The sequence below is a fragment of the Parasteatoda tepidariorum genome, chromosome 2, assembly GCF_982258835.1.
Source record: "Parasteatoda tepidariorum strain Cologne lab strain chromosome 2, Ptep-v5.0, whole genome shotgun sequence".
In the NCBI taxonomy this organism is placed as follows: Eukaryota; Metazoa; Arthropoda; class Arachnida; order Araneae; family Theridiidae; genus Parasteatoda; species Parasteatoda tepidariorum.
In genome coordinates, this window is record NC_141756.1 from 106,644,352 (window position 1) to 106,656,377 (window position 12,026).

At 32.4% G+C, this 12,026-nt stretch overlaps 2 protein-coding genes across 2 annotated transcripts in view; both read left to right on the top strand.

Moving 5' to 3' along the window:
• Nucleotides 1-12,026, top strand: part of LOC147815986 (GTP-binding protein Di-Ras2-like) — a 226,428-nt gene that overhangs the window by 75,338 nt on the left and 139,064 nt on the right. The gene's annotated exons all lie outside the window — the stretch shown is intronic.
• The window catches only part of LOC107446785 (FMRFamide receptor), a 194,124-nt gene that overhangs the window by 75,337 nt on the left and 106,761 nt on the right, over nt 1-12,026 (top strand). The window lies entirely within an intron of this gene.

Genomic DNA, 12,026 nt, shown 5'->3' on the forward strand with positions numbered 1-12,026 from the left:
GAAGAGAGCTTCAAGACTTCCGGTAAGGTATGTTTGTTTCTTAGGAGAGATGGTGAATATAATAGTCCAAGCACTATAATTTAAAATTTTAAATATGACCTGAAAATCTTAACTTTCGCAAATTTTCATTTTTTACTATACCTGTTATTGAACAAAACGTTAGATATTGAAATATTAATCTTCCTGTTCATTTTTATAATCAAAATTGTATATTTTGATATTCCATTCTCGATTTCGATCCATCATTCTTTGAAAAAAGTTAGAATAATAAGCTACCACATTTTCGGGATTTGGAATACTCGTTCTCGTCAAACGCGAACTATTTGTGACATACCAACGTTTGCTCAAATTTATTTATCGTCAATGTTAGAAAATCGTTCTTAAATTCTCTAATCTTGTAATTTTGAACAGAATCAGAAAACTCAGTATTATGTAATTTTATAATTCACCGTCAGGTTTTATTTAAAGAGTCTGTGGCGTAACTACCACTACTATTATTAAACATCAATTCACTAGTATATAAGACATGTTAACTCGATTCAATCTAGGGGTACGTTGGATAGATGAGAGGTGACATTGTCAAAAGCTCCTTTCCCGCATTGGTGACCCGGACGTGATATGATTACGCCTACTTCGATGGATGGTTCACATTGCACAGTTGACTTGCTATTTAAGACTGCGTCATTGTCCACCTAGAGCTGTTGGTTCTCAGTCGCAATTACACACAACGGGATCCCGCACACACCCGATTCCAATAGCAACACATGAGAGAACACACACACTACCGTGAACTTAATGCAGCTTGCGAGACAAACAATTAAAACTCGATGAACTTAATACAGCTCTCACCAAAAGCGCTGAAAATGTGGTGAACTTAATACAGCACTCCCGGTCTTTCACAACTATGACAACTTGTGGTATATCCGTTCATCAGAATTCTATCACTGGTAAAATTCTGGTGGGGGAATATTGTTGCGTAACTACCACTACGAATATTAAACATCAATTCACAAGTATATAAAACATGCTAACTCGATTCAATCTTGAGGTATCTTTTGATAGGTGATAGTTGACATTGTCGATAGCTTTTGTCCCACAAGGGTTCTTTAAAGATTTTAAGCCGAATCCTTGCGCTAGTTTGGATTAATTTTATAGTAAACAAATAAATAAAATAAAAATAAGAAACAGTGAGCTTTTGTAGCTACTCTCTTTTGGGATGCAAATTAATTTCAACATAAAAAAAACATACGGCTGCTTTAAAACGGTCTTTACAAACGGCTGCTTAAAATAGAAAAATCAACGTAAACGGAAAAAAAATAATAATCAAATTTGAGATTTTTTATATATTTTTCGTGCAATAGGCTACATATTGCAAAAAAAAAAAAAAATTTTTTTAAAAAGTAAATTGTATTTTATCAGTTTTTTGAAAATTGATTTTAGTTTTTAGAGTATAAAAAATGGAGAGAAAATAGTTATCAAGCCGCTTTTCTCGAAACCTGTTTTGAAGCACTTAGCCCATTTTACATTTTCACGGCAGGTGAGCATAGCCATGCACGAAAGTGGTGTCTAGCAGGTCTCGAAAATCGATTTGTTCGGAGCTTGCAGTAACAATAAACACCGTCAAATACCGATTAATCGTCCCTCAGATTTTTATAAAAATCGGTAAGATTCCTGATGTGGGGAGAAATGGTGGCAAGATACGGAAAAAGAAAATTGACTCCATTTGATATGACATAAGCGTTATACTGAATTTAATTACATAAATATAAATTTATTAAAGAAAGTTGGATTATTCATTTTTAAGATTAAGACGACTTTATTCATATGATCTATACTTAAAAGAGTTAATGTCATTTTATTCGAAATATTTAATTACGACACATTAACATTTCTAAGTGCTGATCTATGCAGTCTCATCTGACCACTTTACTATAATTAGACACCACTATAACAGCATCCGTTCGAAAATGAAGAGGGAGGATATAAATTGAAGTGGTCATCATTCGCATGAAGCGTCTAATAGCATATTTTTGTTTTTGGGAATGATAAAAAGAGAAATAGTAAAAAAAATTCGACAATTCATCGATGAATGTAAACATAAAATTAATTGTATAAAAGACGCTCACTTTACGAAACTGACGTGAAGATTGAATCCTTAGCAATTACTAACGAAAGCAAAGATAAACTAAATGCCTTATCGTTTAAATTTTGCTGTGCAAAGATGAAAAATAAAAATAAAAATGGTTAAACAAAGTGGCACGGATTTTATTCCATGCTCCTGGCGCTTTTCGAACTTAATTGACAATATGTTCTAGACAGCTGTCTGGGATTTTATTAAATACCGCTTTCAACTTCATTCAGTGCTGCAATTCATAAAAGAAAAACAAACTAAATTATATTAACAGTAAGCAACGATTTTAAATATGTTCGAACCTTTCATGTAAAGATCAATATATATAATTTTAAACATGAAAAATATTAAAGACTAATGAATAGAGAATAAGAAAAATGTTACAGTAATTTTTTTTTTATTTATTTGAAAAAAATCATTAAAATGCCCGAAACAAAATAATAAAAATATATAATCTCTTCATCAGCTTCGACGATAATATCTGTAAAAAGGAGTGCTTTCTAATATTGTATCAATATAGCCAAAGCAAAATATATCAATACAATAGTGTGCAGCACTCAATAAAGGCAGGGATAGCCTTGTCGGTAGGCCGCTGGGCCCATGCCCGAGAGTGCGAGGGTTCGAACCCCGCCGACTGAAGACTCCCCGCGTAGTAAAATGGTGACTGATGCACGTTAAATCTGTCGAGTCGCATAGTACTCCATGTTCCCATAACAAATCAATACCTCTGGGGGTACTGAGTTGGAGATTGATTGTTCTCTGATTCAGGTCAAAATTACGATCTGAGGTTGAATGAATGGTCCACCCTGTATGAATGGATGAATGAATGGGTCCACCCTGTAAACGGGCGTGACGTATGGGTGTGGCAGAAGTCGAATTGTTGGCTATAGATGGCGCCACTGCAAAACAAGAACAATCGCACCCCTCTGCCTTAACAGGCATATGTCAACAAGAGCACTCAATATATATATATATATATATATATATATATATATATATATATATATATATATATATATATATATATATATATATATATATATATATATATATATATATATATATATATATATATATATATATATATAACAGTTGGGCTGAAAAGTTCGTTGGCTGACACATAGATGGGGTTACTATTATTAAATACATATGATTTTTAGTTAGTTCCAACCTTCGAAACATACGTGTATAAATTTGACAGCTGTCGGACTATTAGTTTGTGAGATATAGTATTTTTAGTGAAGCAACTTTTGTTAGTTTAAAAACAATGGATAAAAAGGAATTTCGTGTGTTTATAAAGTATTGCTTTTCAGTGAAAAAAAATACTCTTGAAGCCAAGGCTTGGCTTGAGAAACATTATTCGGACTCTATACCAGGAAAATCAACCATTGAGAAGGGGTTTGCTAAGTTTAAGCGAGGCGAAATGAGCACCGACGACTATGCACACAGTAGACGCCCCAAAGAGGATGTTACCGACGAAAACATCAAAAAAGTTCACAAAATTATTTTAGATTACCATAAAGTGAAGCTGATCAAAATATCTGAGATTCTAAAGATATCAAAGGAACGTGTTGGACATATCGTGAATGAATATTTGGGTATGCGAAAGCTCTAGGCGAAGGGGGTGCCGCACGAGCTCACAATTGACCAAAAACAACAACGTATTGATGATTCTGAGCAGTGTTTGAAGCTGTTTAATCTTTATAAACCCGAATTTATGCGTCGATATGTGACAATGGGAGAAACACGGCTCCATAATTTCACACCGATGTCTAATTGACCGTCAGCCGAGTGAACTCCACGAGAAGAACCAACTCCAAAGAGTGGAAAGACGCAACAGTCAGCTGGCAAAGTTATGGCATCAGTATTTGGGGATGCTCATGGTATAACATTCATTTACTGTCTTTAAAAGGGAAAAACCATCAACAGCGACTACTGCATAGCGTTATTGGAGCGCTTGAACTGCGAAATCGCGGAAAAACGGCCCCATTTGAAGAAGAAGAAAGTGCTGTTTCATCAAGACAATGCACCGTGTCATAAGTCAATGAAAACGATGGCAAAATTGCATGAATTGGTTTTCGAATTGCTTCTGCATCCACCGTGTTCTCCAGATCTGGTCCCCAGCGACTTTTTTCTGTTCTCAGACCTCAAGAGAATGCTCACTGAAAAGAAATTTAGCGCCGATGAAGAAGTAATCACCGTAACTAAGGCCTATTTTGAGGCTAAAGACAAATCGTACTATGAAAATGGTATCGAAAAATTATATGACCGCTATAATCGTTGTATCGCCCTTGAAGAAAACTATATTGAATAATAAAATGAAATTTTATCAAAAAAATTTATTTTTCTATGTTAGCCTACGAACTTTTCATCCCAACTGTTATATAAATGAGGCAATCAAGACAAAGAGGATTAAAGAAAAGAGAGATTAGCGAAGAAAATTGAGAAAAATAATAATAAGTTTTATTAACTGCGCATAGGCTGCAAGTACAAAAAACTCATGAAATAAGATAAAAACATTGATAAAACATGGAAAAATATATAAATATTTTTTTTAAATAGACGAAAAGGAAAATTATTAAAATTAAATATTTTTAAGAAATTTAGGAATATTTTTCAGCACGATAATTTTAAAATAACAAATGTACATTTTACTAATTTAAAGTAACAAAAGCGTCAATTTTAAAAAAAAAGAAAGAAAAAACTTTTGTGATCAAATAAAATAATTTATTTAATTGAATATGTAATATTTTTTTTTATTCCAATATATTATGTGCAATATTCTCGTATTTTGTAGGGGGGAAAACACACTTATTATTTCCTTTATCGCATTTTGTAAATCATCATCACATTAAAAAAGAAATAATAAAAAAATATCGTGAAATCCTCAACAGTAACTACCAAATAAAAAAAAAAACATCTTCAGCGAAATCAAGCGAATCGAACTCCTCAAAACTAAATGCGTGTTTTTATTTCGAGATTCAGTTGTAATCAATAATATCGTATTAAAAGTATCGGATTTTAAAAGCTGTGAGGAAATCAATAGTTACAACTGCATAAAAAAAATAGAACAAAAATTTCTACAGCAAAGAAAACCAATTTTTTTTTTAAACTTCCCAAAGGGAGAATCTTTCTGCAAGAACTCGGTAACGTTAAAAATATGGAGAAAACATGGCAAATAATCAGAGCCTGATTAAGGCAGGGGCATACGGGGCAGTTGCCCCGGACCCCCCACATCCAACAGAAAGTTTATTTTACGTTTTCTTCTTTAGTAAACCTTTTTAAAACAAAATATCAGTACAGTGTAAAAAATCAGTCAGTTTTATGTTTACTGCTTCATAAATCTATTGTAAAAACACAATCTATATTTCGTAAATCCAGGGGGCGGAATTCCACTAAATTTTTGCAACTAAGATGGATAAATTTGGCTAATCGAAATCCTGTATTTTTACATATCGTAAAATACGATATGCTTTCAGAAATACAGGCTTCTGATTGGCTTAACTGAACCATCCTGTAATTGCGAAAATTTAGCGGAACACCGCCCTGATGTTAGCAAGGATATGGATTTTTCGCAGCTAGGTGATAAAGTTAACAATCAGAAAATTGCATTTGGTATGATGGACATAGAATTGTCAGAAAATCAATAAAATGGACAGAACGATATTTTGTCTGATCATAGGGTGGTGGGGGGGCTTTATAGCTACTTTAGGTTCCAGTCATTTTTCTTGTTTCCAATTGTTCGGGAACATGGTTCGGATCCCGGCGATGGTAGATACGAATTCCGCATCGGGCTTGTATCAACCATAGTGCTGAAGTGAAATATCCTCTGTGGTAGACGGATCATGGGCTAGAGTCCCCTTGCCGTCAGGCTAACCGGAGGTTCTCGTGCTCTTTCTCTCCATGTAACGCAAATGCGGGTTAGTTCCATCAATAAGTCCTCCACGAAGGCAAATTTCTCCCAACACTTGATCCGGGAGTTCCCTTGTCTTCTGGATTGGGTTCAAAATAACAAGACTACGGAGTTGAACATTAGTGGTCGTAAACTCACAAAATCGGGTCAGCTGTTCAACGACGGTTATAAAAAAAAACATGAGTTAAGAGCACCGTTTTCCTTGAAATTCATCAAAATTACAAATCACTCACTTCTGTTAATATATCAACTATTAAAGAATAGGAAAGTAGTTAATGAGGAAATTTGCTTATATTTTTTTACTAAGGGAATCCCAAACACCGAATCCATAAATAATATATAGATGTTACCATTAAAGTATATAATGCAGTTATTTCATAGAATACCTAGTTATTCCATGAAATAACTGATCGTGTCCGTTAAAGTGTGTAATATGTTATTAATTTGACACTTTAACTAGTTATTCCATGAAATAACTAGGTATTCTATAAATTAACTAATGAGAGACAATTAAAATGAAAAAGAAGCAATTTATCTAATTCATGCAGCGTATAAATGGTATTTATGGAAACGTACCATAAAATCAATTGTTACAGCAAGGATTACTAAAATGACACTTGGAATTACAAAGAACATTATTTCTAAAACAAAAACAATTTTTGTTGACACATTGGGTTTTACATGAACATTTTTTAATTACAATTAGGGGTGGAAGGTAAATGTATTTGTCGTGCGAGATACATGATATGGATTATTTTACACTTTAACGGGCTGCAGATCGTTATTCTATGAAATAACTTGTTAAACCATGAAATACAAGAGAGTTTTACATTTTAACGGACACGATCAGTTATTTCATGGAATAACTAGGTATTCTATAAAATAACGGATTTCATACTTTAACGGTAACATATATATATAAAGCACAATAAATACAAAAAAAAGATCAAAGAAAAGGGAGAGGAGATTAAGAAAATTAATAAGTTTTAATTACTGAGCATAAGCTGCAAGTATATAGAACTCATAAAATAAGCTAGAAATATAGAGGAAACAAGGAAAATAATATAATAATCGTTTTTTTTTTTTTCGTTTAAATTTTTTGAGTGCTTTTTACTCTATTGTATTCATATATTTTACTTTGAAAATAATAATACAATATTTGAAAGCACTCCTTGTTGCGAATACGATCGTGTGAGCTGATGACGACATCTTTTTATTATTTTGTTTTCCGGCTTTTTAATAATTTTTTTAATATTTATAAAAATATTTCATTTTAATTTTTTTTTCTCCTCTTTTCATTGATATTTATTATATTTCTTACATGTTTTTTTCTATATTTTTAGCTTTATATATATACATATAAAGGATTTAGCTTTTTATTTGCAATTAATTCTTTAGCCAAAAAATATGTATTTAAAAGGTTTTTATTGAAAATTATTTTAAATAACTGTTTGAGACATAATATTTTGGTAATAATTTTTTTTAAGAATGAAACAGAAAGTACTGTAACAAATATAAATACAAATGCATCTTCTAGCATAACAGCTGTTTTGATGCTATAATAGAATCTACATTTATATTTATGGCTGCGACAATAATATTTTATTTATTCTTGCCGCAGAATATCTTTCCTTTTTCTTTTCTTAGAGACTTTTTTCTTTCCTAAAAAACTCCTTCCCTTTATAATCTTTACGTTTCTTTTTTTTATTCTCCTTTCTTCGTTACCACATGCTGTAATTCATTATTATTTCAAAAAAAGTAGAAACAAAACTTCGGAAACATAAGATTTGGAACAGCGAAAAAAATTTATTTATCAGAGATCATTTTTTTTTAGAGATGTAGCCTCTTATTTTTAAATAACTTATTTTTAGTTTTAATTTTTCAAAGGAGAAAATGAAAAAGCTTTGAAGTAAAAAATAAAGAAAACAGTAAGTGATTCGATAAAAATATGGCAAAAGGTCCATTAATAAACACGCTCGAATTATCGATATTCATATCTTATTCAATTTTGGATTCTCGTCTGCAGCTGATAATATTTTGCGAATTATCGTCTGTTTTCTTTTGTGTCAGCAGATGAAATGTTTTAGAATATTTTTAAATGCGAAACATCGCTTGCTATTTCATTTATTTAGTTATTTATTTTTTATTAAAACAAGTTTATGTAGACTTTTAAAAATCGCATTTTTACTGATCTTTTTAAAAGGCTGAAGAATAATGTGCACTCGTTATTTTATATATTGTATTTATTTTCTTCTACCTTATTCAATGTTACTTTTGAAGCATGAAGATGTATGACTAAAAGTAATCTGAGAAGAAAGGAAAAATTGCAATTTTGCTAAAAGGAAATAATGGATGTAGATTCCATTCTTTCTTCTTCTAAGTAATCTGTACAGAAGTTAAAATTAATAACGCATATTGCACCCTAACTTTTTTTTACATCCCGTTTTAAGATTGCACGGATTGCATTTTCAATTGGTTTAAGAAAAACACATTTTTACCTGATCTTAGTGATTATTTAAAAAAAATATTAAGAAATATCCTCGGATGATTTTTATCATTCATAAACAAACGATGATTTCAAGTGAAATCAAGGCAACACTTAAATATCAAAGAATTCGCCACAAAGAATGAGGTGTATAGTGTTTTAAGGTTTCTTTTTCCTATAATAGGTTTTGTCTATAATATATAAAGTTCATTTGTATTGTTTTTTTTATTATATATCAGAATTATACAGTAGACCTACTTTTGGGCTTACGTTTATCAATGTTCAACTTCGTAGCGTTTGGGATTTTGAACCCAACCCGGAAGACAAGGGAATTTCGGATCAAGCAAATGGAACAAACTAGCAATTGTAAAAAACTTTTTTGTTTTTGTTGATGAAATTAACCCGCGATTTGCATTACATGGAGAGAAAAACCACGAAACTCCCATGGTGAGCAGGATAACCAGGGGATTCTAATCCACTATCGTTCCGTAGTTGAGGTTTTTTACGTCAGCTCTGCAGTCGGTCCGAGCCGAGAACAAAACTCGCATCGCCGAATTTTTGTCGGGATTCGAAACTGGATCGATTCTTTGGGATGCAAGCGTTCTAGCCTTTAAACCACCATGGCTCTCTTTGTCTTATTTTATTTTATTACCGTCGTTGAACAGCTGACCCAATTTTGAGTTTACGACTACCAATGCTCAACACCGTAGCCTTGTAACTTTGAGCCCACTCTAGAAGACAAGGGACTCTTGGATCAAGTATTGGAGGGAAATTTGCCTTCGTGGTATACGTTTTGATCAAACTAACTCGCATTTGCATTACACGGAGAGAAAAACTACGAAAACCTCCCACGGTTAGCCTGGCGGTAAGGGGACTCCAACCCATGATCCGTCTATCACGGAGGATATTTTACGTCAGTACTGTGGTCGGAGCGAGTCGGGTGAAGAATTTGAATTCTAGTCTTTGTTGTTTTGTCCAAATATCTCTAAGAAGTATGTTCATTTAAAAAAACAGTACTAGTTATGATAAGTATCCTTAAATATCGAAAGAATGTTTACTCGCCAAGTGAGAAAAGAATCCTCATTTAAGTACATTTTTTTAAATTCGCCTAAATGATAAAATAGTCGATTTCATTCCAAAAATAAAACTTTTGGGCCATAATTGTTAGCATTTTAAGGTGTGGTGTAAGTGTCTTAGTTTTTAAAATAAACTTTCCGCTTGAAAATGTATTCTAGGCTGATTTTTCTCTTTCAGCCACCATCGATCCCTTTGGCTTTCACGCTTTCTATTTTATTTATTTTTTAGTTGTCAATGTTTCGCTTTTTTGCAAGTCTGTCTTGTTTTCATAATTTATGTCTGATGGATCTGGTGTACGAGCGCCCTGTTTCCACCGCTCGAAACGTGTCGATTTTTTCCACCTTCAATATCTTTGAAAAAAAATTCAGATTTTCCATTGACAAATATACCTATACTGTATACTCTTTGAATATTCAAAAAAAATTAATTAAGAATTTAATTAATAAAATTTAATTAATTAAATTTAATTTAATTTAATTAAAAAATTTTGTGTTTTTTACTTATTAAAATTATTTCTTGGGGGTCTTCCACAAATAATGTCTCGCTTGAAAGGGGGATTTTAAAAATTGTGACTAGGCGTAGCGTGACATGTGACAATGGAAAGGGGTGAGGTGAAGTGTCACACTTGGGAAGTGAAGTGTCTTTTCGAACAAAGGGGAGGAAGAGATCGAATAAATTAAAAAAATAAAGTTCCTCTTCCCACCATCAAAACAGGGTAACCTTTTTTAGTCGGTGATTAAAATTAAAATAAAATTCAATAAGTTAAAAAAAAATAGCCCCCTTAAACTACCATTAAAAATCAGGTCATTACTATTTCCACCTGAACTTGGATTAAAAAAAGAGAGATTAAGTTCTTTTTGTTCATTACAGATGTTATTTATTGTCCTAACCATCGATATCCCAATGTGTCTAGAATAGATATCCTTTAGTGAGTAGGCAATTAACTTTATCGTCTGCTGCAGAGAGAACAATATCAGTTCCTTCGATCCCATCTTGGAATAGAGTGTTTCATCGAAAACCCACCAGAGGATTACCCAGGATAAATGCTGAGAGAAGTGACACACGAGCAATTGAAGGTGGATTACCCCCCTCCCCCTCCTTGTCTCTCACAACCACCCCCGATTTGACTCTGTCGTATGCTAAGTCATTCCATGTCTTGTTCGAAAATAATGCAAATAGGAAAATGTGTGCGACTTTGTTGTTAACTTCAGAAAAATTCATTGAACTAATCAGTTTATCGTCTTCAAATTTAGACGAATGTTAATTATTCCGATTCCAAGATACGATTAAATATACAGTTGTATACTTCCGATTTGGTGAGGAGCATTGTTAATTAATTTTATTCTAATTATAAGACTTCCTATTTTGACGAATCTACCCTTTGAGATTAAGTGATGTTTTATCTGGAACAATAGTCATGGTGCGTAGCGTTTTTAAAAACGGCTTAAAGGTGTTTATTTTCAATTTTCGTTTTTTAAAACCCTTAAAGGTGCTTTTTTTATTGGGTGTTCTTGAAAAGTGTTTAATTTTCATGAGATTTATCAAAAGGAATGTCGATTTTCGCCACGTTTTATGCAAAAGCGTGCTTTTCACATTGTTCTATTCAACGTTTTCAGAATTCATTCAACAACAATCAATTTCAGCGTACAGTCAGTCCATAGCGTATGAAAGCGCCAATCATTTTGCAGGTTTGGGGAAATACTTGCGAGACCGCATGTGCGTCTAGTGAGGAGTGCTTAAAAAGTATTTAAAAGGTGCTTATTTTTTGTTGAAAGATTTGTCTACGGACTCTGATAGGGATTCACTGCACTATTAACTGGGGACATAAATCTATAAAATGCTATATTTAGCTCGGAGTCAAAGAGATTGTCATCCAGTGTTTGCCATTTTTTTTCAACAATGAAACCCTAAAAGATCGAGCTTCTTTTGGCAGAACACTGACTTTATAAATAAAGTTTCTTAGCAGTAGTGGAAAATAATTCAAATTTTTTTTTTGTCGGAAGAAATATTATTCTGTTTTCCTGTCTGGAAATTTGTTTTAACTTTTCTTCAGAAGAAAAACAAAAAGCGTAGGACGACGAAGAAATTTTAAAAAAGAACAGTGGCGAATGTTTCATGAAGCGTTTTGAAATTTGATAGGTTTTAATTTCACTTTAATTTTAGTTGCTAAGTTGAACAGTTTCAACATCCACATACAATGCCTTTAATTTAAAAATATATTTTAGTAGATCTGAATTTCTATAAACAATCTATGTTTCCAATCATTTTTATAAATTTTTCAAAGTTGTGGCCATTTTGTAAACAAGGCATCTATTAACCACCGAAAATCTCCTTTCTTCTTTCAAAAGTGCTACGATCACGCTTTACGTTTGAAAGTATTTTCTTCTTTTTCGACCTTTAAAGAGTTATTTTTTATAAGT